Source organism: Rattus rattus, chromosome 11 (assembly GCF_011064425.1).
Source record: "Rattus rattus isolate New Zealand chromosome 11, Rrattus_CSIRO_v1, whole genome shotgun sequence".
NCBI lineage: Eukaryota > Metazoa > Chordata > Mammalia > Rodentia > Muridae > Rattus > Rattus rattus.
Window position 1 is genome coordinate 71,128,758 of NC_046164.1, and position 24,518 is coordinate 71,153,275.

The following is a 24,518-nucleotide window of genomic DNA, read 5'->3' on the forward strand; positions in this document are numbered from 1 at the left end:
GGCTATGTGTGACTACCAGTTGCTATCAGGAGGACCTGGGACCATCCTGCTTGGATGGATGTTTCTTGTCCAGTGGGCAGGGATTTGTGGTCCTCAAGGAGTATAAGAGCTTTATGGTAGCCTCATGGACCCTCCTTGTTCAGGATGCCTAACACCTACCAACTCACCCAAAATCCAAGCCCACTATATTTAGATCTCTGGGAGACTCCTAGAAGCTTTGGTGTTGAGACCTCAGCTAGTCTTACCACATGTTCTTGGGTGTACTATCTTTACCATACTAAAACCTGCCAGAGAAGCTATGCCAACAGCTTGGACACTAGTGGATGATACTTCATGCTAGGAAGCAGTTCATTCATTTAAGTCCTCTGCTCAGTGATGAGGAAAGTTGGGTGGTGGTGGTGGTGGTGGTGGTGGTAGTGGTGGTGGGTGCACTAGTGTGTGCACTAGTGCCTGAAGCCCACTAGAAGACAATTGGACACTTTTGACTCACTGACCCTTTCTTCATCTAGAGCCAGTTGATGTGCACTTACTTGTAGGAGGTGGCTTTGCTGGAGCTTCGCAGGGGAGGCTGAGCCTGTTGAAGCATTAGGCTGCCAGAAAGGAAAGAGCCTGTTGCCAGATCAGACACAGCTGCTGTGCAGGGTGAGCGAGCCTCATACTTCCTAGAAAATACAGCTTTTACACATCATATTTATTTAGGTCAAGAAAACAAAAGCATTCCAGAACTCCAGAGAGAGAGAGAGATAATTATTGCTGTTAGGCCTAGGTTTTTTGTTTGTTTGGATTCTTTTTTTTTTGGGGGGGGTTGTTATTGATGCAGGGTCTTTCTGTGTAGCTCTGCCTGTCCTGGAAATCACTCTGTAGACCAGGCTGGCCTCAAAGTCAAAGATCTACCTGCCTTTGCGTCCTGAGTATTGAGATTAAAGGTGCGCCCCACCACCCAGCTCTTTACTTTTGAGCCCCATGGCAGCCAAAACAAGGCCAGAAGAACAGGGCAGGGGCTGGGGTAGAGCTCCAATAGAAGAGCATCTGCCTGGAATGTAAGCTCTGGCTCTGATTCCCAGCACTGCACACAACCAGGCATGGTGCTGTGTGCCTGTAATCCTAACATTTAGAAGACTGAGGCAGGAGGATCCAGAAAAGTTTCCAGGCTAGCCTGGGCTATTCAGTATATTCCGGTCCAGCCATGGCTATGTAGCCAGACCTTGTCTTTAGAAACCAAAATAAGCTGGACAGTAGTGTGGTGAATTTAATCCCAGTGCTCGGGAGGCAGAGGCAGGCAGATCTCTTTGAATGTAGGGCCAACCTGGTCTACAGATCAAGTTCCAGGGACATCCAGGGCTGCACAAAGAAACCTTCATCTCAGAAAAGAAACAAACAAAAAGAAGAAGAAGAAGAAGAAGAAGAAGAAGAAGAAGAAGAAGAAGAAGAAGAAGAAGAAGAAGAGGAAGAAGAGGAGGAGGAGGAGGAAGAGGAGGAGGAAGAAGAGGAGGAGGAGGAGTGTGACCGTGCATGTTAGCAAACACTTAAAATACTAGCACCCAGAATCTCAAATTCAAGGTCAGCCTGCACTGCATAATAGGGGTTATCTTAAAAACAACCAGCAGGATATGGTGGTATTCGACTTTAAGCTTAGCCCTGAGCAGAGGCAGATGTATCTCTGTGAGTTCAAATCTAGCCTGGGCTACAGAGCCAGTTCCTAGGCAGCTAGGACTATACAATGAGACCCTGTTTCAAAACAAACAAACAAACAAACAAACAAACAAAGCAAAACAGTGCAGCCAAGTTCAGTAGATGAAATGGAGACCCCCATCTCCACCTTAGTAGTGTATGTTCTGTTCCTCTCCCAAGGCTGAGTCTCCTGTCCTGAGCCATGTATAGAGACCAGCAAGGAGCCACCCTCTGGGACCTGGCAACAGAGAGGCCAACCCCACAGTGTAATCGAATTCTGGCACTGAGTTGGCAAGACAGGTCATGAAGAGGCCAGCTGAGGGGTACTGGGGAGGGAGGGATACCCGTGACTGAGGGAATGTGGCTCTCAGTGGTTAGCTACCACATCTGCACCGACCACCCGATCTTCTCCTGGACACCCTTCAGCTCACTTCCAGGCCATCCAGGAACCTATACAAGCGTGAGTGGGCTCGGCTCCTCTCTCTGACAGATCTGTGGCTCTTGGGTTCCTCACACAGACACATTGGATTTCCGCCCTACTCTCCCACCACAGCTCCTCAGACCACCTCAAGGCTGGTCTGCTCCTCTCCCTGGAGCTGTCCCCACTCGCCTGGCTCCTCTCTCATTCCTTCCAGGATCATTCCTGCCTGGCTCTCAGCTGGAGGGCAGAGGTCCCTGGGGGTGGATCTGCCCTGGGCTTGACCCCCTGATTTGGGGCAGAGCCTGTACTTGAACCCAGACTCATAAAGTGACCCAGTGAGTGAATGGCTGAGCCCGGAGGTGTGATGGGCGCCTCGACCTGGTGCATGAACACCTAGATGAAGCTAGCACCTTCAGGCTGGACAGTGCCTAGCAGGCTCTCCCATTAACTTCACTTCCCAGGAAGCCCAGCTGCTGTTTGGCTCCTACCCGCAGCCCAGCCCAGCCAAACTGTGAAGAATGATGGCCTAGAAGGTGGCTCTTGGACCCAGTCTACCGGAGGACATCACATTCCACTCTGCTGGTCCAGCTGACCAAGGGCTTTTTTTTCTTTTCCAAAAGACATGTCTGATGAAGTGTCCTTTGAAGTAGACCATATGTGGCCACCCACACACACAGGCCTGTGGATAGACCTGGCCAGGGCTTCCCAACAGTGCTCAGACTTATGCCTGGCCTATAGCCTAGGAGATGACCCTTACTGCTGAGAGAGAGAGAGGGGGGAGAGAGAGAGAGAGAGAGAGACACAGAGACAGAGAGAGAGAGAGGGAGAGAGAGAGAGAGAGAGAGAGAGAGAGAGAGAGAGACAGAGAGACACAGAGAGAAACAGAGAGAGACAGAGAGAGACAGAGAAAGAGAGGCAGACGGAGAGACAGACAGAGACAGATGGAGAGACACAGAGACAGAGAGACAGAGATGGCTGGGTTTGGGTCTGGGACAAACCAGAGCAACGGTGGTCCAGACCTGGAACTTCATTGGCCTGTGTTTGTTGCAGGCCTCTTGGGCACCCGATCACTAGCTCTCCTCACATCTCACTTCAGCTCTGTCTATATATACAAGAAGTTATTCATTTACTTGCTTGTGGACTCCACAACCACCCTATACCTGCCATGGCCCCAGGATTCATCTAAGCCATACTGGCTAAGGCTTATATAGCCTGACAGCCATGGTTAACCTGAAGCTCGGTTCCAGACACCGTGTACAGGGAGTCTGGCTCGGTGATCCCCAGCGATGTCCCCACCCTTTTTTCTGTTGTGCCACTCTGAGAGTTACGAGGACCAGCAGGTAGGTTCTGCAGAGTCCTGCAGGTGATGCCAGAGTCAGGGGTGGCAGTAGAACGGGTGCTGCCCAGAGCTTGCTAGGAGCTCCACCTAGCTTGCCATTTCAACCTTCTATACCTTATTGCCACTCACTGATGCACACATCGACACAGGGGTGCCTGCCATGTCCATGTAGGATGGGTGCATGCCTGCCTGCTTTCAGACCTTCCTCAGCCTATTATCAGAACCAGGACTTCCTGCAACCCTGCAGCGCCTCTGTACTTCCTGGTAACTGCCAGTCCCAGTTCTGTGATATCCTCTGGTGCTTTGGCCCTGGCTGGCAGAGGAAGAAAGGCTGCACGTAGGTATGCATGACCAGCATTGTAGACAAAGCCAGGGCCAGCAAAGGCTCAGTTTAGTGCCTGGTCAGTGTTGGGACCACAGGGCAAAATACAGAGGGCAAATCCCAGCAAAAACTTCAGGCCTCTCAAGGCTCCAGCCAGCCTTACAGCCCTGACCTCAAGCCACATGGACTTAGTGGGGCTGATGTAGGGACTGCCACCCTGCTCCGCCCTGCATGGGTGCCTTGAAGACACCAAGCCTTGTCTGGGGTCCCAGGGACCTGGAGGTCCTGGGAAATTATGAGCAACGGGGTTGGCATTCAAACCTTGAATACTCAGATATGTGTGGATGTCTCTAGTGCTAGGCAGGAACAGTTACTATACAGACCCGAGAAAGGGCCCCTGGTTTTGGTGGGGCTGAGGGGGGAGAACATGCAGAGCAAAGGAAAGCAGGGTCAGCTAGCCCGCCTTCAATAACAGGCTTTACGCAGGGGCATGACATGATATGATTAAGGCTTCGAGAGCTCCCTGGCTGCTGGGTGGAAAGGGGCCAAGAGGGCAGAACCTGCAGTCAGCCAGATGGACGGGGCCCATGCTTGCTCAGGGACAGCCACAGGAGGTACGAGTGGGGTCCCCAAGAGCAGCCGTCATCAGTAACACCAGGGAGAGAGGGTGGGGGCAGAGGAGGGGTCCTGAGTTGGGGGGCTGACAGCTCAATCCTGCCCGTCACTGCTCAATGGGCCCTTGTCCCCCTTCCATTGAGTGCCGCATTCCCGGCCCCCTGGAGACAGCCTGGCCACGGCCATCTCCGGGGAGGCAGGAATGCGGCAGGCGGGGCCGGAGCTGGGGGTGGGGGCTCCTGTTCTCACGCCCGGGGCCACTCTGGCCAACTCAATTGGAATTTAAATGCTGGCCATTGTTGTCCCGGGAATGGCCAGGAGTCAGCTCTGCCCTAGGGGCTTGGCCAGGCCTGGACTGAAGGGGCTAGCCAGCCAGCCAGCCAGCTCCTACCAGACCCAGCCAGTCACCCCTGCAGGCTGATCCCCACCCTACTCCTCCAGGCAGCCCTCCAGGACAACTCCTACCCTCTTTCAAGGTTTTCCAGTTTTGACAGGTTTGGGACGATGAGCTAGGGAGGCGCTACCCGCGGGGTCTGCTTTCCCATGCCCCACTATGGCGCTTCTGGAACGTGGGAGACAAGGGTGAGTGGGCAGAAGGGCTTGGGAGAGCATTGGAGACCTGAGAACCTGCTTGGCAGAAGGCTGGGGCATGACCACTGTGAGATGTCTTCACATACAGATGGGGCGTTTTAGGCCTTAACAGGGACCTGATCCAAGCTGAGCTGAAGTAAACCCAGGTTCCAAGAGAATGGCCTCCTGATCTGAGCTCAAAGTGGGGAGTCTAAGAAGAGAGGAAACATTTTGGCCTCTAATTCTGAAAGGCATCTCATTGAATCCTCCAAGTCCTACTGATTCATCACAGACCTCACTTCCAACAACAAGTCCAACAACTCTCTCTCTCTCTCTCTCTCTCTCTCTCTCTCTCTCTCTCTCTCTCTCTCTCTCTCTCTCCCACACACACACACACACACCCACACCCCTTTCCAGTTCCTAATAGAAACTGTGCATGGTAGACACTTGACTTTGAAGGGCACACCAAGAATCATATGCAGATCTGCCAGCCCACTGTGCCAGGCGTGGGACCATTGTCTCTACTGTACACATCACCCGGGATGACACTGGCCACACAAACTCAGGCCCCCATCAGGAGCCATCCCTCTGTGGCTAAAGCCTCATATTCCAAACCCTCACAAAAGCAGCTTGAGCCCCCAGCCGGTGAACACATCCCTTCATCTCTGGGGACCTCTGAGAGCTGGGCCAGTTGATGGGAGCCTGGGGCTGCCTGCCCCCTGCCTTGCCCACCACCTCAGTCCCCTCTTCCTCCCTTGGACTTTATTCATTTATTTATTTGCTGAACCTCTGACGCCCCTGAAAGGGGCCTTTGTCCAAGCAGACAATCATCAGCACAAACAGAAACGGAGCTGTGTTTGAGCAAAGTCTGGTGTGTGTTTGTGGGGCTGGGGGAGTGGTCCAGGCCGGAGGTGGGGCGCACAGCCAGTGAGCGGTCTGCCAAGGGGGTCCTCCAGAACATATGCCTGGCCCATGCCAAACTGTGAGCCTTTAAGAAATGACCCATACTCATGAGCCCTGCCCCTGCTCCAGTCAGTCCTGTGAGGGGAAGAAAGAAAGTCCCAGAGGATGTGGCAGCTACACTCACACAGACGGGATATGCTTGAGGCTCCATCCTCACAGTGGCAGAGCCATGGTGAGCAAAGAAGAGACCCAGGAAATGATCCTGTAGCCAGTTGCCTGACCATTCTAGAATAGCTCTCATCAGGGCCCAGAGACCTTGGCAAGTGCTAGGAATAGCAAGGAGAAAGAGAAAAGCCGTCCCCAGTCCCCAACTCGCCCCCTACACATGCCACCTCATGAAGTTGCAATTAAGACTTGCTGGTGGACTAGAGAGAGCTCAACAGTTAAAAGCACTTGCTAGCTCTTGCAGAGGACCAAGGTTTGGTACCCAACACCCACACAGTGGCTCACTCGACCTTCATAATTCCAGTTTCAGAGGATCCAGTCCCTCTTCTGACCTCCTCACTCTCCTCTTGCACACATGTGCTATACATGCATACATACATACATACATACCCAAAGCACACTTACACTTATAAAATAAGATAAATAAAGGAAATAAAGGAAAACATGCTGACATAGTGGCATAAACCTGAAATCTCAGCATTTGTGAAGTAGAAGATCAGGAGTTCAAACCCAGCCTCACCACCTAAACTGCATGAAACTCTGTCTCAAACACACACTGTCACACACACACACACACACACACACACACACACACACACACACACACACACACACATACACACACGGGGTGACAGGAAGACATGACCTAACAATTTTTGTTTTTGATTGTTTGAGGAGAGGAGGGACAGGATCTCCTGTAGCCCGGGCTGTTCTCCAGTTTGCTGTGTAGCTGAGGAAAGCCTTGAACTTCTGCTCTTCCTGCCTCTGTCTCCTGAGTACTAGAGTTACAGGTGCTGTGTTACCTGGGGATGGAACTCAGGGCTTCCTGAATGCCAGGTAAGCACTCTAATAGCTGAGCTCCATCCCTAGACCCCCTTAACTAGGTTCTTTAAGTACTATTTTGAGGGGTGCAGAAGTCCTTCCTATAAGCTGAATGGTAAGTGCAGGAGAGGGACCCAGAAGAGGTCCCACAAGGAGAGGGACCAGGGAAGCCAGGGAAAGCCAGGTCTTCCAATATCTGTTATTTAAACCCTTGATTTTGGTGCTGCTCCAAACCCAAGCTGGATTCTCGAAGGTAGAGTGGGTGCAATTGCTGATAGATGAGCTGGTGTGAGGCCAGCGGGGGTAATTCAGGAAAAGGATCTGGCTATAGTCCAGCAGGCTCTCTCCCCTCCCCCCTTCAGTGCCTCCCCAGACAGATTCAGAACATAGTCTCTCTTGGGCCTCAGAGTCTGTCAGCTGCAGGCTTGGCGATGGGATGCCCAAGTAGTTCTGGTCGTAGAGAACTTTCTGGTGGATGTAACTGTGGATAGATGCAGAGCACAGCTGACCATCCAGGTTGAACGGTTGTCTCTCTCCCTGGCATGGGAAGGCCAGTGTTATATCCTGTGCCCTGGGCCTAGGGGACTTGGGAGGGGTAAGGGAAGCTTCCTGTCTCTCTCAGGCCAGGCAATGCTGACCCAGCACTGGCCACATTACTCCAGCCCTGCTCCCATTACTGCCAGCTCTCATATACAAAACAAGGCTGTTTCACAGGTATCAGGAGCAAAGACCCAGACTCCTTGGCTAGGTGGATACAGGCTTGAGCTGTCTGTCCAATGTCTGTGTGTCTACATCTGATGAGCCAAAACTACCACTTCGAGGTGGGACTCTAGGGTCCCCAGCCCCTAAGGCTAATGTCTCTACAGTTGGGCCAGGAAAGCTAGGAAGCCCTTAGAACTGGCCTGCCTGGGCCCAGAAACTCCCAAAGTAATCCCAAAAGGGAACTTCCTCTGGGCATGACACTACCCTTGATGCCTTCTCGAACCTTAGGAGAGTGAGCTCAGATGTGAGCGGCTACTCAAAGGAATGCAATCCCAGTGTCCGGGCCAGACTGTTGTATCCTGCTGCCCGCAGATCTGCTTAGCTGGCATATTTGTAGGCAGTGACTTCTGCTTCTAGCTGTACTCAGCTGCTCACTCCAGCACTACCGAAGAGTTCCCAGATCAGATCTAGCATCCAGACCACAGTTCCCACAGCCCATAGCAGCAGACTCAGCCCAGGAGGCTCTTTTGCAAACCCAAAAGAAAAGCCATGGGCCTAGGATACCTTCCGGCTGGTGTTTGAGAAGGCACAGGTAGGATAGGGTCTCTTCAGAGATGCTGACCCTCCTCTGGACTCATTCTGGGGATCACCCCCCTTGCTGCAGACACTGCACAGGGCCAGTGTCAGGTGACTCCCGTGAGCATCTGATCAGTTCTCATTGTACCCATAGCTTTGGGCTCCTTCAAGTATCAGCTCAGGTTGAAACGGGAGTGAGAACTGTGTGGGTAAGAGTACACACTCCTGCTGAGGTGGTTAGGACACCGCTGCTAGAGGAACAGCCCCATCACGGACACTCATGGGGAGCCAGTCAGCATAGAGAACACAGTTTAGCAGTGATGGTCATGAAGGCCAGGCCAGAGGGTGATTTGAGTCTGAAGCTTCAAGACCACCCTGGACAACATCATGATACCTCAGAGAGACACCTCAAGAGATGTCCTCTAAGAGAACAAGGAGGAGGAAGAGGGAGGCAGGATCAGTGAGAGCTGTAGTATGGGAGTCAGTCCGGTGTTACCTAATAGCTATGTGCAGAGGTGTGGACACAGAGGTGAGCTGAGGGACATTCCAGAAGCACGTGTGGAGGGGCTGGGGTGAAGAAGAGTTCTGCAGTCTCTGGCACCCAACACCACTCCCAAGGCCCTCAAGTGAGAGTCAACTGGGTTTTGTGCTTCCAATAAGATGAGGTCTCCATGCTACCTACCAGGTCCCCGTGCCACCTCCCACACCCACTGTCCCCAGGGTCAGCTCTGTTATAGGGAGGGGAGCAAACATTCTGGTACCTAGACAGCGGCCTATACTCTGCCACATAAAACCAAGGCCGAGATAGATGCCTTCCCTGGAAGCCCAGGCTGGGCCAGCAGGACTACTCTTGCAAGATGAGGACCTAAGGTCAGTCAGCGGTGGGATCTTCCCAAGCGGTCCACATCTGAGTCAGGGTCTGAGTGATGAGAGCCACGTGGTTTGTAAAGGGGGTGCAGGGCGCAGATGGAGGGTACTGATGAGTAGACACCATACAGTCCATCTGTAAGCAACCTACTGTGGCTAACCCCTGGGGACAGCCTGGGTTTAGAATGCCCAAAGAGAGGCAGTGTGAGAACAGCCAGGTAAGTCAACACCGGAGCCGGCTCAGTCCTTCCCGCTCCACACCAGCCCTGTCCCAGATCGGCTGCCATCTGATCAGGAAGCTTGCCCCTCCCCATGGGTTCTGAGGGTGTGGGCCACAGTGAGATCAATCCCTGGGCCCCCCCTAACCCAGAGCCTTCCTCTCTGGGGCTTGCTTGTTCTGTAAAGTGCGCCTCCGGGTCCCTGTCACTATCTGGGAGTGATCAGTTTGGGGAGGGGCAAGAGGCAAGGGTCATGTTTATCTCTGTGTCTCCTGGGGCAGGCCTCCAGTTTTGCAGCCAGTGAGGTTGAGTTTCTAGTTGGCCTCTTCCCAGGCGCCGACACCTCCTTTGGGCGCGACGTGTCCATTCTGTTGCTGCCACAGATAACACCTCTAGCGCTCACCGGCTGTCCAGGGAACAAGGGCTGGCACCAGGCTTTAGTGAGGCAGAGCAGAGGAATCAAGGGCCAAGGCCCAAGGGAAGGACGGCTGGAAGCCAGCAGCTATTGCTCTTCCTGTGTCTCAACAGCTTTTCTCCGGGACTCAGACTGATCCTGTGTCAAGCAGGTACCAGGCACCTAGCTCAACAGAGCCTGGTGGCCCCAGGAGATCTCAGGGGGCTTAGGGGGAAGGGCTGAGGCACTGAGTACACTCTAGAACACAAAATGCCCTTCTACCCACTGGTTTTTCATCTCTAGACACCTATGCCAACTCTGCACTTTCACAGCTCCCAGCCGTTGGTTTGTGCCCAAGAGAAGGTGGCCGTGAGCATCTTGTGCTGACACACATTCTCATGGCCTTGACCCACACTATCTTTGAGATGGGGCAAGAAGGAGGGAAATGCACTGGCCAGAGACCAGCCTGGGGATGTTCCTTGGCTCTCAGGTTCCGTGCGTCCCTATCACCTCTGGGTCTTTGGGCAAGTGTGAGAGCACTTACAACTCTATGAGGCCTGATGCTGGCTTCTGTCAACCCCCCCCCCTGCACCCCCTCCCCCGCGCCTTTGCCTGTGCAGCTCAGACTCTCCCAGTAAACTGGGTCATCCTGTGGCCTCCGAATCCCAGTGCACAAATTTGGTCTCCACTACCACACACCACAGATATTTACTGAGCCCCAAAGCAGCCAGAGCTGGGCGAAGACACCACTACCCCTCCCCCAACCCTCCCCCAGGCATGAGGCCTGTGCTTTCTCAGGGGCTTTGTGGTCATGCGTGCCTCCATGTCCACAGTCTTCAACACTAGCAGGGGCAGGACTCTGATACGTGTTGCTGGCACCTAAAAGAGGAGGTCTGTGTTTTCAGCCATAACTAAGCCTGCCCAAACAAAGCCTACCTGGTGTTCATCTGCTTAGCGAGGCTCCGGTTTACTCTTTTTCAAAGTCTACAGACCCAAAATGGCAGTGTATAAGTGGAGGGGGCTACTAGGGTGTGTCACAGTTTAGACTTGGAGGTCCCAGAAAAATCATGAGGCTCCAACCTTGGACAGGGTAAGGAAGACAAAAGTCCCTGGCCACAGGGCTGGTTTCTCAGGGCTCAACCTCTAGAATTCAGCCCAGGATGACCATACAGGACAACACAGCACAGGACAGCAGGCTGGGAAAGCTTGAAGGGGTGAGGGCAGGGGTAATGTTCCTAGCAGTGGTAGCAGTGGCAGTCCCTATCCATGTACATATAGCCCTTTGGCTAGCAACCATTAGCCATCCGTCCTAGTCTGCTGGCACCCAATGTAGCCAGGGACCCTGCAATGTCCCTTTTCTTGTATGAACAATAATGCTAGGCCTTACCATGGGAGCTCAAATCCAGGTTGGTCCCTTGCCCAGACCACAGCCCCCAAGAAGTCAGAAGATGCTGGACTAGAAGGAAGTTCCCGAAACCCATCAAAGCTCTCAGGAGCCTCCAGTCTCAGATGGGCATGCCAGGTGGGCCTAAAAGCCTTTGGCAAATCCCTGGTCTTGTCCCTCTCTTTACAACTATTAAAGGGACTCAGAGCCAATGCCCTGGACCCCAGAGTCCACACTTTCACAGTGCTCTACTTCCCCTAGCTGGCCACGTGGCCTTCAGGAAGCTCCGCCCCAATCTCGCCTTGGGTGCACCCTGACTCCCAAGTGCAGTTCTCTCAAGGCCTCACCCAGACAGGCCTTTCTCTTGGGGAGGGGCAAAATGCTCATCTTGCCTGCCCATCCTGCCAGGTGGGCTAAGGGGGGGGTGTCTTTTGAGCCTCTCCCTGGGAATGGACCCAAGCCACCCTTCCAGGGCCAGCTCCAACCCCCACCCCACCCCCGCCCTGCGCCCCCTGGCGCTGAGCCCAGCAGCCCACAGAGCTCATTAGCACAGCAGCAGCCCTGCCGAGCTCGCTTTAATTGGGGCTGGCTGGACGTGAGAACCCGGGGACCCTGTGCCCAGCCCGCAGGGGGAGGGGGGCGCCTGCCTGAGCTGCCCACAGAGGAGGCCCCAGATTAGCAAGAGCTCAATGGGCCCAGCGAGGAGGGTAATTAAAACTGCCCGCCTGGGCTGAAGCAGTTGAAGGGGGGCTCTGTTGCTGGCCTCTCTTTGCATGGTGTGTGCCCTGGTGCCTAGGAGTCCTGTGTGGTCACATCTCCCCACCCCTCATCGTCCTCCATGCCAAGATGGCAGATAGGCTATCTGTGCATTGAGGTGCCTTTCTCAATAATCCTTTTTGAAAGCTGGCTTCACAGGGACCTGTCTCAGGGGGCTTGGGAATGGCGAGCTAACAACATACAGAAACAGATCTTGGTTCATAGTGGGTGAAGGGTATGGGCAGCCACTTCGGAGGCCCTAAGACCTCTGTCCTGGGTCTTCTGGGACTGCTGAACTGACTGAGTAGAAGTTAGATAGCAGGCCCAAAGGGGCCCAACTGAGACCCTGGAGGTCTAAGAGGAATGACCAACCCTTTCTGTCCCCCTTATCTGATCTGCTGTTATTCCTGATCCTTACCTGGACCAGGTAGAGGGGTCTAGGTCAGGGCCTACAGATTAACCATGCCTATGCTATGGTCTCTTTGGCCAGACATCCTACCTCAGAAGACTCACATGAGCAGTCTTGGCTGAACCAGGAGCTTCAGAAAGTTCTATTTGGAAAACAAGCGGGACTAGTCACCAGGGAGGCCAGTCCGTCAGATTGAAGATAATTTGGGGGATGAAGGGGTCCAGGCGGGGAGCCTAGAAGGGCAGGGACATGAGGGTCCTCAGCTGCTGATCAGCCCACTGTTGGTGGATGGCTCCCCTCTGCTGCCCCACACCAACCCTATCATTACCCGATCAGGTTTCCAGAAGAAACCCCAGGCTCCTGTGGTTTCCCCAGAGCCATAGGATCTGGCCAGGCCTGTTCTTGTCATAGCTAAAGTTAGTGAGGGCCTGTGGGGACCTAGCCTTCCTCACTCTGCCATTCCAGAAGTTGAAGGGGTCAGAGTTAGTCACAGATTCTTGTCTTTTGGCAAAGGCAGGCTTCCTGGGTTCCCCTGGTGGGGCCCAGGACAAAAAGTACCAGTAAGTTTCTGCCTTAGGCATCAGTAGGCCCTGTGAGGGGTACAACAGGCAGGCTTTTCTAAGCCCTGTACCAGTGCTCATGTGGTCCTAACCCTCTGTAGAGACAAAGCAACACAGGTGGCAACATTTTCATTGAATAAACTGGTAGACTGAGTCCGGCTTCTCTTGACAAATCTCCAGGGCAAATGAGGAGGTGGTCTTGGGATCTTCCATGGTCCAAGAGAACCTCTCCAGGACCCAGAGCAATCCACCTTTGTGTGCACACACCAACACCAAGCCCTACCCTGAACAGGGGGCCCATGTACCCAGTCCTAGTGCCAAAGGGCCAGGCCATGGCTGGAAGGTGGAGGGGCTGTCAGTGTCTTACCACCAAATTTGAGAGGCCAACATAACTCTGTGTTGGTACAAAAGTGGGGGCTGCCAGCTCTCTATAGACCTGCCTGGGTCAGGTTTGGCCACATTTTTTCTCTCAGAGCCTACTGCTTCCTCCGGTGAAGATGTTTACTCTCCTGGGGCGGGGGCACTTGGAGCTGCAGGTGTGTGTGGGGTGCGTGTGGGGGCATGTGTGCCCATGTCTAAGTCTGGGTGGTTCGACAGGTCCCAAAAGGCAGGTGGGCTTTCAGGCTGTCCTCATTCCCAGCACTGAGCAAGAACGGGATTTAGGAGAGGAGGTCCAGCCCTGGTGGAGCCTGAGGAGGGAGCTGCAGGACCACTAAGGGTGACCCAGGCCCCAACTCCTCAAAAGACAGGTGGGACAGGTGAGGATATCGACAGTCTCCCCTGGTGACTCCTGCTCCAGTTGTGCTGGGCAGTGATGCCGGTACTCTCCCATTTGTAAAAAGTCAGTGATAACGATCATGAGAACGCCTCTTTTCCCTACTTTCTGTGTCCAGGAAACAGACAGCACTCAGAAAAGGGAAATTACCCCTGCATTTTATCTCTGGGGAAGTGTCCTCCTATTAGAAAGGAGCCACTGACTCAGAGCCCCTGACAAAAGCTCCGGACTAGAATGACACAGAGCAAGTTGGAAAACATGTCCGTATATCCCTGAGTCCAGGCTGCTCAGGAGGAAAAGAAGGGCAAAGGACAGTGCCTGGAGCCGAGCTTGGGAAAATCTAGCTGCCTGGATTCAAAGAGGATGAGGAAGATCGGAAGCCAGAGGCCGGGTGGGCAGCACATCTCCCTCAACCTGGAGGCCAAGGGGCTGCGACCTCCCCCTAGCAGCCATGGATGATCAATGTACAGCGTACCCCTAAGAGTTGCTCCGCCGGGTGGGCGGCCGGGTCGTGGAGTTGGCTGCAGCTCCAGGCCTGCCACGCCCCAGCGACCGGGAGCGCAAAGAGTCCCAGGGGGCGAGGGCTAGGCCGTGTGGGGCGTGGCCGGGAAGGGGCGCCCCGGGCGCCGCTCAAAGGCCGCTAATGTTCGCTAATCCCGGCCTTTCAGGCGGCCGCGGCCCGAGCTGTTGGCCCAACAACAGGCGGCTGAAAGGGTAGTGCAGGGCGCGGGGGGCCCCGGCCCCGACGGCCGCTCCGCCCACGGCCTCCCTGCCGGGTACCGGCCCCCGCACAATGCGCGGGGACTCGGCGAGAAGCGGTGCGCACACGAGGCCTTGGGACTGGGACTGGGCCATCCCTCCGCGCGCTGCGCTCAGGCCTGGCCCGGCGCTGGCCCCTCGCGGCACAGACGGCGGCCCCTCCGGAGCGTGACCCCAGCTTTCAGCGCCGCCCCTGGCCCGGCCCCAGCGCCTCGTTAGGGATTTAATTAAGGAGCCGCCGGGGATTTGCATAATCTCCGGGCCGGGCTGGGAAGCCCCGGGAGGGGGCGACTAACAGGAGCGGAGCGGGCTGGGCACGTCCGTGTGGGCTGTGTGCAGGCCTCCCAGCCAGGGCCCACAAGTGGTCGGGTGAAGGCAGGAAGAACCCTTTTGTGTCCAGGTCTCAGGCCCTGGAATTCCCCCATCCCGACTGAGGGTCCCTCTGTCTAACACTGGCTGACCGAGCTGTAGACCCAGCTGGGCCTCGGTGCCCCGAACACCCCCGCACCACCCCCCTCGGTCCCTGCGCTCACACCTCCCCCGCAGGACAAACATTGAGCGCAAACATTCCAATACCAGCCCCACCCCAGGAACGACAGGCCCCGCCCCTGTCCTCAGGTCTTCGGGAACCCGAGCCCACCCCATCCCTAGAGGCAGCCAGGGTTCAAGCCCTCAATGGGCCCAAAGCCAAGGCAAAGCGGGAGGCAGGGTGGTGGTTCCCAGGCCAGAGCATCCCCATATGCACAGCCTGGCCTGGGACATGTTTCTGTACTGGCCAGTGTATACGTACGGCTCACTGTGGATCTGTAAATAGGGTGAGAATTCTAGGGCCTTCTGGGCCTGTGGTTTTGGCTGAGCTTTAAGTCCATGTCATTCAGGACAACAACTGGAGGGGACCAACTATTGCCACATTCCTAAGGTCTCTACCAACCTATGAGACTTGGAGACGGAAGGCTGGGTTATGGGGTTTGCCTTTGTAGCTGAGTCAAGAAGGATGGTCTTTCTGCCCTCCCCTGCCTTCTGGCATCTCAGATGGGTCACAGCCCCAGTAGCTCCCCTCCCTGTGCCCAGCACAGTCTGCCCTGCGGGCATTCCCACAGCCTTCAAAGGGCACTGTGGGGCAGAGACTTTCATCTCCTGGGTGGCAGCTGGGGCTGGAAGAGCCCCGTGGGCACAGCCACCTCCGAGGCCCTGCCCTCTAGTAACCTGCCCCCACCTCTGCAGCCCACCTGGGTTCTGCCTACCACATTAGGAAGGGGCCTTAAGACAGGGCAGTACTGGAGTCCAGGACTAGCCTGCTAAGACCTGAGATTCCTCACCTCTTAGTGTGAGACCTGCATAAGAACTTGCTCCTCTCTGGCTGGTACCCTGACCTGTGCTAAAGAGGTCCTTAGTGGCAAATGTGCCCACTTCTCCATCCCTATACCACTCTTTACCTGTCCTCCCCAGGGCTAGAATACCTCAGTGCTGTGTACCTAAGAGCCACCCACCCCTAGCTCATCACTGAAGACTCAACCAAGTACCTCCTCCTCCCAGAAGCCCTCCTGGACATTTCCTACCCTCTCCTGGCTCCATATTCTTTCTACCAAGTTATAGTAGCAGCTTCCACTATAACCTGTGCTCCTTAGGAGAATGGCCCAAACCCAGGGACCATATTTTTCCAAGACACTTTTCAGCCTGGAAGGGGATACAGTCATCAGAGCCTCTGGAGAGGTGAGTTATGAACTATGAAAGAGAAAGCAGAAGGTTACACTTAAAGTACACACACACACACACACACACACACACACACACACACACACACACACACAGTGGCATCTCTAACAGAGAGACCCTGGTACCCTGTTTGTGCCAAGCTTGTGTCAACTGCTGCTTTAGGAAGATAGGCTTAGGCTTCTGCTCGTGTCGCAAGCAGGAAAGATGGGGTAGGTACAAATGAATAGCACCTCCAGACAGACCCTGCTGGAGCCTGTAGGATAGGGAGGCTGAGGACAGGGGGTGGTGGGCAGAAGGCTGGCTTTACTCTGAGGGAGCTGCTGGGAGAGAAATGTAGGATTGACACGTGGAGCATCCTGTCATGGGCCTAGCCCATTCTCTGACCTGGGTCTCCACTCACTTGCTCACTGGGTCTATATGACCCTAGAGCACACAGGACTGAGGAGGCTCTCATAGCTATCACTCATTCCCACGTAAAATGCCTAAGTCTTCTAAACGCCCAACCTCGATTTCCCTCCTCGGGTCCCCACAGCCCCTCCAGACACTGTGACAGGCAAATGCTTGCTCTACCCCGCAGGGCCTGAACCCACCAGGCTGAGCTCTGGGCTTCCCTACCCTCATGACTGTCTTCATTCTTTCTAGCAGTCATTGCAGACAGAAATGAGACACAGCAGCTCCTAAGGGTGATGTGAGTGTCCTGAGACCCCATCTCTGGGCCCCAAGGTCCAGGCCAAACATAGGTTGACTTGAAATACTCAACGACTCAAAGGTCTCCCCTGTCGGGGTAAGGGTGAGGCCATGGGCTTGTGGTGCAACAGGGAACCCCCCATTGGCCCTCTTTCGAAGCCTACCACTCCTGAAGGGGCCTTTCTGTGAGGCCCCGGTGGGGCAGGAGCCCCCGCCTGCCTGGTGCCCAGTCTTACTGTCGGCGCCTCTCAGCCTGGCGGCCACAACCCTGATGTTGCTTTAATAAAACAAAGTTTTTCTTTCGTGCGAGGCCTCCAGCGGTGAAAGGGCCGATTTACAGAGCCTGAGCCCCCTCCTGGCTGCCCCGCCCGCCCTGCGGTGGCGCTGGCTGAGGCCGTGGGTAATTTATAGCTTCAACTTAGCACACTCGCGCTGGGCCAGCCCGGCAGCATGACTGGGGCCCTTTATCCTGGCCCCCCAGCCAGCCCCAGGATGGCTCACAGGCTCCATTCACAGCAGCACGCTCCCTCCCGGGCCACGTTCCTTATTCGGGCTTTTGGAAACCCCTCGGAACCCCACGGGTGAGAACAAACCTGACTGTGCCTTGGCAGCGGCCAGCCACGCCCCTGAACCTACAGGCCCGCTGCTGCCCCTCTGCCCCTGACACCGATGCTCCTGGCCTGTTCCACGCACGGGTGAGAAGACCAAGCTTTGAAGTAGGAGCTTGAAGTATCCGACAGTGGGATATCCTGAATTAAGCTGTTGGAGTGGCTAATGCAGGCTGGGTTCCCCTGAGGGACAAATCCTATTCAAGACCTCCCACCCCAAAGAAGAAAGAGTGAGGTGCTTATCTTAGGGCCAGGCCTCCTTTCAGAGGGAGAAACCTGGATTTGGTGTGCAGTGGTATCCAGAACTTGGGGATGCTCCGGGGAAAACCAGCACTGTGACCCTTTGGCGGCAGTCGCTAACCTCCCAAGTACACAAAAGGCATGGCTGGTGGCAGTTGCTAAACTCCACCAAAGGCATGGCTGGATATTGTTACCTGCCTCCAAGACCTGTCCTACCCTGGTAACATAGCACCCAGAGCCCCAGAGTCATGTCACTGGGCACACAACTGCATGTCGGTGAAGCCTCTGCACTTGGACTCAACTAACGGACATGAGTTTTTAAGAAAACTAGTCTTGGGGCCTAGAGAGATGGCTCAGTGGTTAAGAGAACTGACTGCTCTTCCAGAGGTCCTGAGTTCAATTCCTGGCAACCACTATAAATAAAGTAAATAAATCTTAAAGCATCTGCATCTTGCCTACGTGTATGCTGTGCACTAAGTGTGCCTAGTACCCATGGAGAAGGCATTGGAACTCTGGGATTGGAATTACAGGCAGTTGTGAGCCCCTCTATGGCTGCTGGGAACTGAACCCCGATCCTCTGCAAGAGCAACAAGTGCTTGCCTTACTTGTTGATTTTTTTTTGAGATAAAGTTTCTCTTTGTAGACTTGGCTGTACTATCACTCACTCTGTAAACCAGGCTGGCCTCCACCTCAGAGATCCGCCTGTCTCTGCCTCCCATGTGCTGGGGTGAAAGGCCGTCGCCAAGCCTGCAGCAAGTGCTCTTAACTGCTGAGCCATCTCTAACCCCTAACGGGCATCTTGCCTATGCTTCTGAAACTGTGCAGGCCACAAGTACATCCACCGTCCAGCCCAGACTCAGCCATTGCTGGATCTGTGTTCCCAACTGTTCAAGTCCAACCTTAAGGAGTCTTCTAATCTTGCCCACCCAAATTTCCAGGCCTCTCTCCTCTGGCTGGCTTCTTCCACCCTGTTGGGCCACCATAGGTGGCCTCTACTTACCTTGTCAACTGGCTGTCCTTGATCTGGGCTCACCCTCCCATACTCAGTGCTCTCCAAACTTACTGGTTGGGGTCCTGAGGGCAGAGGCGCCTTCTGCTTTCTGCTCTGGCCTCTTCGCTACAGGCCACTTTGGAGAGGCTGTTGACCAGAAGGACTAGGAAGGACTAGGAATCAAAGCTCTCCCTCTTCTGAGTCTAGAGGGGGCAGGCAGAGTTAGCATCCCTCGCTAACGGGGACCTGTGCCTGGAGCAAATATGGGAGACCGGACCTAGAGAGATGGCTCAGCGGTTAGGAGCACCGACTGTTCTTCCAGGGGTCTTGAGTTCAAATCCCAGCAACCACATGGTGGCTCACAATCATCTGTAATGGGATCCAATGCCCTCTTCTGGTGTGTCTGAAGACAGCTACAGTGTACTCGTATATGATAAACAAATCTTTTAAAAATACAGAAGACCTAGGGACATACTCCCTGTCTGAGCTTTATCTTGTCTGGTACAGATTTCAAGGCTGCTAGGGTGCCATCCTGGGAATGGGCAGACCAGCCCCCCTGAGGGCTTTTACCCACTGAACAGTTTGTACCCTCTTCCCCATGAGGCTCCCCATAAGCCTTGCCATCCTACCACTGTGCGTGGGGAAGGGCTATTCCCAAGTACTGTTCATATGCTACCTTGTGTCCCTGATGCAGCCCTCTGGCTGCTCCTTCCTTCCTCAGGCAGGGATGTTGGTGTCACCAGTGCTTCTCGCCCTCATCCCGTCTCCTGTGTCACCAGCCCTGTACTTGAGGTGGACTATTCTCATTCATTCTTTAAGACAACTGCCCGCTCCCTGGCCACATGCCCCTACTAGAAGTGGGGGAAGTGAGGTAGGGCCTGGACTCCTCCTATGGGCATAAGCTAGTGGCTGGCACTGGTCTTCCAGGGGTGGGGGATGGGGGACAGCATTCGCAGTCCCACCCAGGCAGGCTCTGCCAGGGCTCTCAGTCTGGAGGAGGGCAGGTTCCCACATACAGGAGACACCCAGGCTGGACTTGAGTTCCAAGGTCAGGAAATGGGAAAGTCACAAGTGTAGAAGGAAGCGATGGCGGATGGGCGTGCGGTGTTCTGGGCCTGGGTCCAGCCATGACCCACCCACTTCATAGCCTGCTCTGCGTAACAGAGAGTGGGACCTTGGCCCTGTCCCTGGAGGTGAATTTGCACCTTGTTTCCTGAGTCTCATTCGGTCAGAGATGGGTACCGTAGGAAGGCTGGGTGGAGGCCTGGCCAGCATCAGGTGGGCCCGGTATGAGGGCCCGACAGGGTTAATGAGCTGCCTCTGCTCCCACCATTATAGCATGGTCATTAAAACTCCATCTCCTGCCTCTGTCCCAGCCCTCCCAGGGCCTCCCAGGGCCTTTGTCTCTCTTTCTAAGGCTCTGACAGGATCAGGCGGGTGGGGGCCCCAGGAAGAGAAGGGGCCGCACTATACAAAGCCCCCCGCCCCTGGCCCTGGCGCCTTGTTTGCCAAAATGCCAGCTATAGCCACTCCCAGGATGCCCTCCTCAGGGGCTGGCACGGGCCAGCCTGGGAGGGAGTCCCTTGAGTCCAGCCCTGGATGGATCCGCCCTGGCCGCACCCCATGGCCACCCCCGCATCGTTCCCAGGCCTGATGAGAGCCCCCAGCCCTTCTGAATTTGCCCATGCTTGGCTGCAGGTTGCTAGGAGCCGGGTGGGGGGTGGGGGGCGTGCAGCCTGCCGCCAGTCCAGGCGGAGGATCCGGGCAGGGGGGCTGGTGCCCAGGGACAAAGCCCGCCTGTGATTAAGTCATCTGCCGGACGGCACCACGCACACCGTGCAGCCAAGTAAGGACTAGGCCTGCCTACACCGTGGCCAGTGTAGCCTCCTTCCTTGGGCTGGGTCCTTAGCTCTGTCCCCTTATCAAGGGTATCTGCTTCCCCGTGTAGTGTCTTTGCTCCAGTGCTCATGGTGTCCTGTTAAAGCCTGCTATTCACCTGCTCTTCAGCACTTTTGCTGATCTGTGGGTGACTGCACCCATGTTCTCAGGCCCCATTATGCACGTTGAGCTGGGAGAGTAGCTGGCTGTCCCCCAAGGCTTAGGTGTCCGAAGCTCTTCCGGCTGTGCTCTCCAGCCCTGCGGGCTCTCAACAGCCGTCAGCCCCCAAAGCTGGAGGGCTGAACAGGGCAGCTGGTGGGCACACGGCCACTTTGTTCAGGTATCTGGCCCCATCTGTCTTTCTGCAGCCCTGCCTGTCCACCTCTGGGATCTGGGGGATCTCCAGTTTCCCCAATCCAGTCAAGCAGATTCTTCCTAGCAAGCCCTCCCTCACTAGAGGAGTCTGGAGTGGTAGGAAATAAGCCGTCAGGGACATCTCCCTGGCCCACTGGGCAGCAACCGTGCAGGGCTGGCCAGAATTGAGATGCAGGGTATATCTCATGTATTTTAAAGCAAATATGGGACAGGTCAGCTCCTGCTTCATTTGGTTCACCTCCAAAGTAAGGCTGTGAGCCTTTGGAGAGGAGGTGGACCCCAGAGGCTGAAGGGTGGTGATAGTACCCCTGACTGTGGAATTATGGCAGTGAGCTGAAGAGATGGGGTTTCAGGATGGGGTGGAAACTTCCTGGGATTTGCAACTAATCAGGCCCGGGGCGGGTCACCAGTTTGTTTTGCTTTTTTTCTCCCTCGGACCTTATCTCTGAGCCTGTCTTCTGGCAAGAGTCTTGGGAGCTGAGGAAGGGAGTAGGGTGGGCAGGGGTGTGGATGGGTGTCCAGGGCCTCCAGCCTCTCTGTGGGACTGAGCCAGCCTTTCTTCCTCCCCTGTAGTGAAACCCGGGCCAAAGCCCAGCAGCTTCTTAACAGGCCCTTGGCGTCCAGTGGGAGAGCTCCCAGGGTCACAGCTTAGCTTGGCCTTATCCTCAGTGCCTTATACCCAGGTCCTGGGAGGTAGGCGAACATGGCCAAGATGTGCAGGGAAGGTGAGATGACGGAGGGTCTGCTTGCCCCACCCCGGGCTCTCTGAGGGAACAGAGCACTGGGTTAGGCTGGACCCTACTTGCCAACACGGATGGGAGAGAGACACTGGACTTGACTGTGCAGAACTAAACTCATACCCTCCTGTGTCAGACCCAGAGTAGAGGACATAGGGCTAGCCTATGGAAGAGAGACTTACCTGATGCTGATACCCTGGGAGGACCCAGCCACTAAAGGTACCCATGCCCTGCTAGCGGGTGGGGTGAGGACTTTCTAAATTACTGCAATCTTGTTCTCCACGGCCACTCTACCAGTAGCAGGCTCTAAGTGTCATGAACTATTTAGGGTGGCGAGGACCCTGAAGTTCCCTGCCAAGGAAAAGTGTCACACTAGAGGCCAGCAGCAGGAGTTGGGCTACAGTGAAGATGTCCATGCTGTCACTGGCCCTTGAAGACCAAGGCAAGTGGAGGTGGTAGGGTGCGGTGTGACCTGCGACCCCACCTACATAGTCCTGTGTCCCTTTACTTCAGTGAAGTCTCCCAGATGGACCCAACAGGGTGCAACGTACCCGAGTTCTGTTCAGTGTTCTCCTACAGACCCAAAAACTTTCAAATGGTCCTCAGCTCCCTTCGAGGCAGCCCTGACTTTAGATATATAGTGGACACTCAGGAATTTTGCCCTGGGGTTGACCCTACCCCGACACCTGCTGTCCTCTCTAATTCTCCCACCGTACCCACCCATAACGATCACCAGGGCACCCATCACTGCCAGCTGGTGGCTGCTCCATTTGGCTTATTTATTGACAACATCACCCAGGCAGGGGGCAGGCTCCATGAGAACTTGGCTTGTCCCCAACCACACAGGGACAATGTACACAGTTGGTAAATGTTTGCCAGCAGATAGATGGACAGAGTGATCTGGGGGTGGGGTGAGCAGCATGGCCATGCACAGGGCTGGCTAAGAGTGAGGATGGGGGAATATGCTGGGTAGGCTCCAGAGTGGGCTGGGAGGGGGTACAGGTGTGGTGGCCAGAAATCTGGTAGAGCCAGAGTCTGAAGATGGCTTCATTGTCCCTAAGTTTGGGCTCTAGGGTGATGGGAATGAGGTAGTGGGGTGAACTCATGGAAGGTCAAATATGTGGGAGGGGGAAGATTGAGGAGGGAAAGCAGGTGAGCACCTGTTAGGAATGGAGAGGGGAAGTCACAGGATACAGAGTAATGGAGGTGTGAAAGACAGAGTAGAAATGGGATTCTGAGAGTTGGCACCTGAATGTGAGGGGGTGGGGATGGAGAGTGGAAAGGGAATTAGTATCTCTAGGGACCCTGGCAGCTATAGGTGGGGGTAGTTTCTGAGCTGCTTGCCATGGGAGGTAATGTATCTCTCAGGACTGACGGAAGTGTAACCCATCTCCTTGTGCTGTTGGCGTTAGAAGAGAGGCCTCCAGGGAAGCTACAAAGAGCAGAAGTCTCATTTAGAGACAGTGAGGGTCTGGCCTGGGCATACCTGGCCTGGACAGGATTGCCTCTGCCTCCACTGCCTAGAACAGACGTCTGGGGGCCTTCAGTGGGTGGAACTGGTGAGTCATTGCCTTGGAAAGCCCATGTGAACAAGCACCCACGCTTGCCTTGGTGGACCCGGTGGGTGCCCCCACCTCTTCTGGACCCAGCAGGCACGAGGCTGAAGGAGAATGAAGTCATGTCTGTTGTGGGTGCCCCAGGCCCGGCGGTAAGAATGAACTGGCCTGGAGCCCAGGGCACGGTGTGCCTGTGCCTTGACCCTGCCAGTCTATATTCGCTCAGGTCATCTGAGGGTCAGAGAGAAGTGAAGGAGATAGAATAGTGTCTACCTACCCACCAAACAAGCCAACCAGTGCCCTTCAGGCTGGAACATCCCTGTGGGCATCTCTAGGCTCGTCCGAGCTCCTCACATTCAGCACTTGGCTCTCCTGCCTACCATGGCCAAATGGTTCTCTCTCCTCCGGTCTCCTGGTAGAGGCTTGTAAGGAGCCAGACCAGGGGTGGGGTTACTTCTAGGTTGCTAGCTTTGGCCAAACACAGGCAGCGGAGCTTGCCCCATGAGCGAGATGACCCATGCGTCTGCCACCTAAGGATACCACTGGGTGACCAGCACCTTCCCTTCTAGGTGCTTATTTCATAGGGCCACAGTGTGAGACAAGGCAGGACTGTCTGCAGCACTGACTAAACCCTGAGCTGGTCCATGCATCTGGGCAAGCATCATCAGGATTAGGCCAAGGCTAAGGATAGGGCTCTTCCCCTGCCCAAGCACACTGTAGTCACACCCTGGAGACCAGACCAGCTCCATCCCCAAGCCCTTACAGCTTAGATTCCCCTCTACTTTTCAAAGCTGTCCTGTCCTCCGTAGTCAAGCTGGCCAACCTCTGCCAGACAGTGTGAGAATAGAACTGGGATGGGGTCTCCTGGAAGCCCTTCTGGTCCCTTCTGGTTCTGTATCCCCTGTATACAGAACTTGGTCCATGCTTTGCCTCAGACCTGTCAGGCTGGAGTGGGTGCAGACAGGCAGGATAAAGTAGCCTGACTGTCTAGGCAGCCCCTCCATGGAAAATGACAGGAAGAGCGTGGACAAGTCTCATTAACGGGTGCTCGCTTCGGCAGCACTTATACTAAAATTGGAACGATACAGGGATTAGCATGGCCCCTGTGCGAGGATGACACACAAATTCATGAAGCATTCCATATTTAAAAAAAATCATATTAGCAGGCAGAGTCCTGAGGTCTCCACTTCCTGTGATCTTCCTCCTTTGCTGTCCAGCCAAGAACTGGAGCCATCCACCCTATGTATGGAACCCTTGGGTCAGTCCTTCTCAGCAGGTCCTATCAGAGGCCATCTTGGGCTCTCCCCATCACTCTTCTGGGATCTGGTTTAGTTCACCCCAGTAATCTCCCAGCCTGAGGTCAAGGCATCAACTGCCAGATCTTATTGTGTAACTCGGACAGGTCAGCTCCTCCAAACTTGATGCCCTGAGCCTCAGTTTCC

At 55.0% G+C, this 24,518-nt stretch overlaps 1 non-coding gene across 1 annotated transcript; it reads left to right on the plus strand.

The window, feature by feature from the left end:
• Positions 1–24,120: 24,120 nt before the first annotated feature.
• Positions 24,121–24,224, plus strand: LOC116913051. Its single transcript, XR_004389586.1, has one exon. It is a non-coding gene; the product is annotated as a U6 spliceosomal RNA (small nuclear RNA).
• Positions 24,225–24,518: the final 294 nt, after the last annotated feature.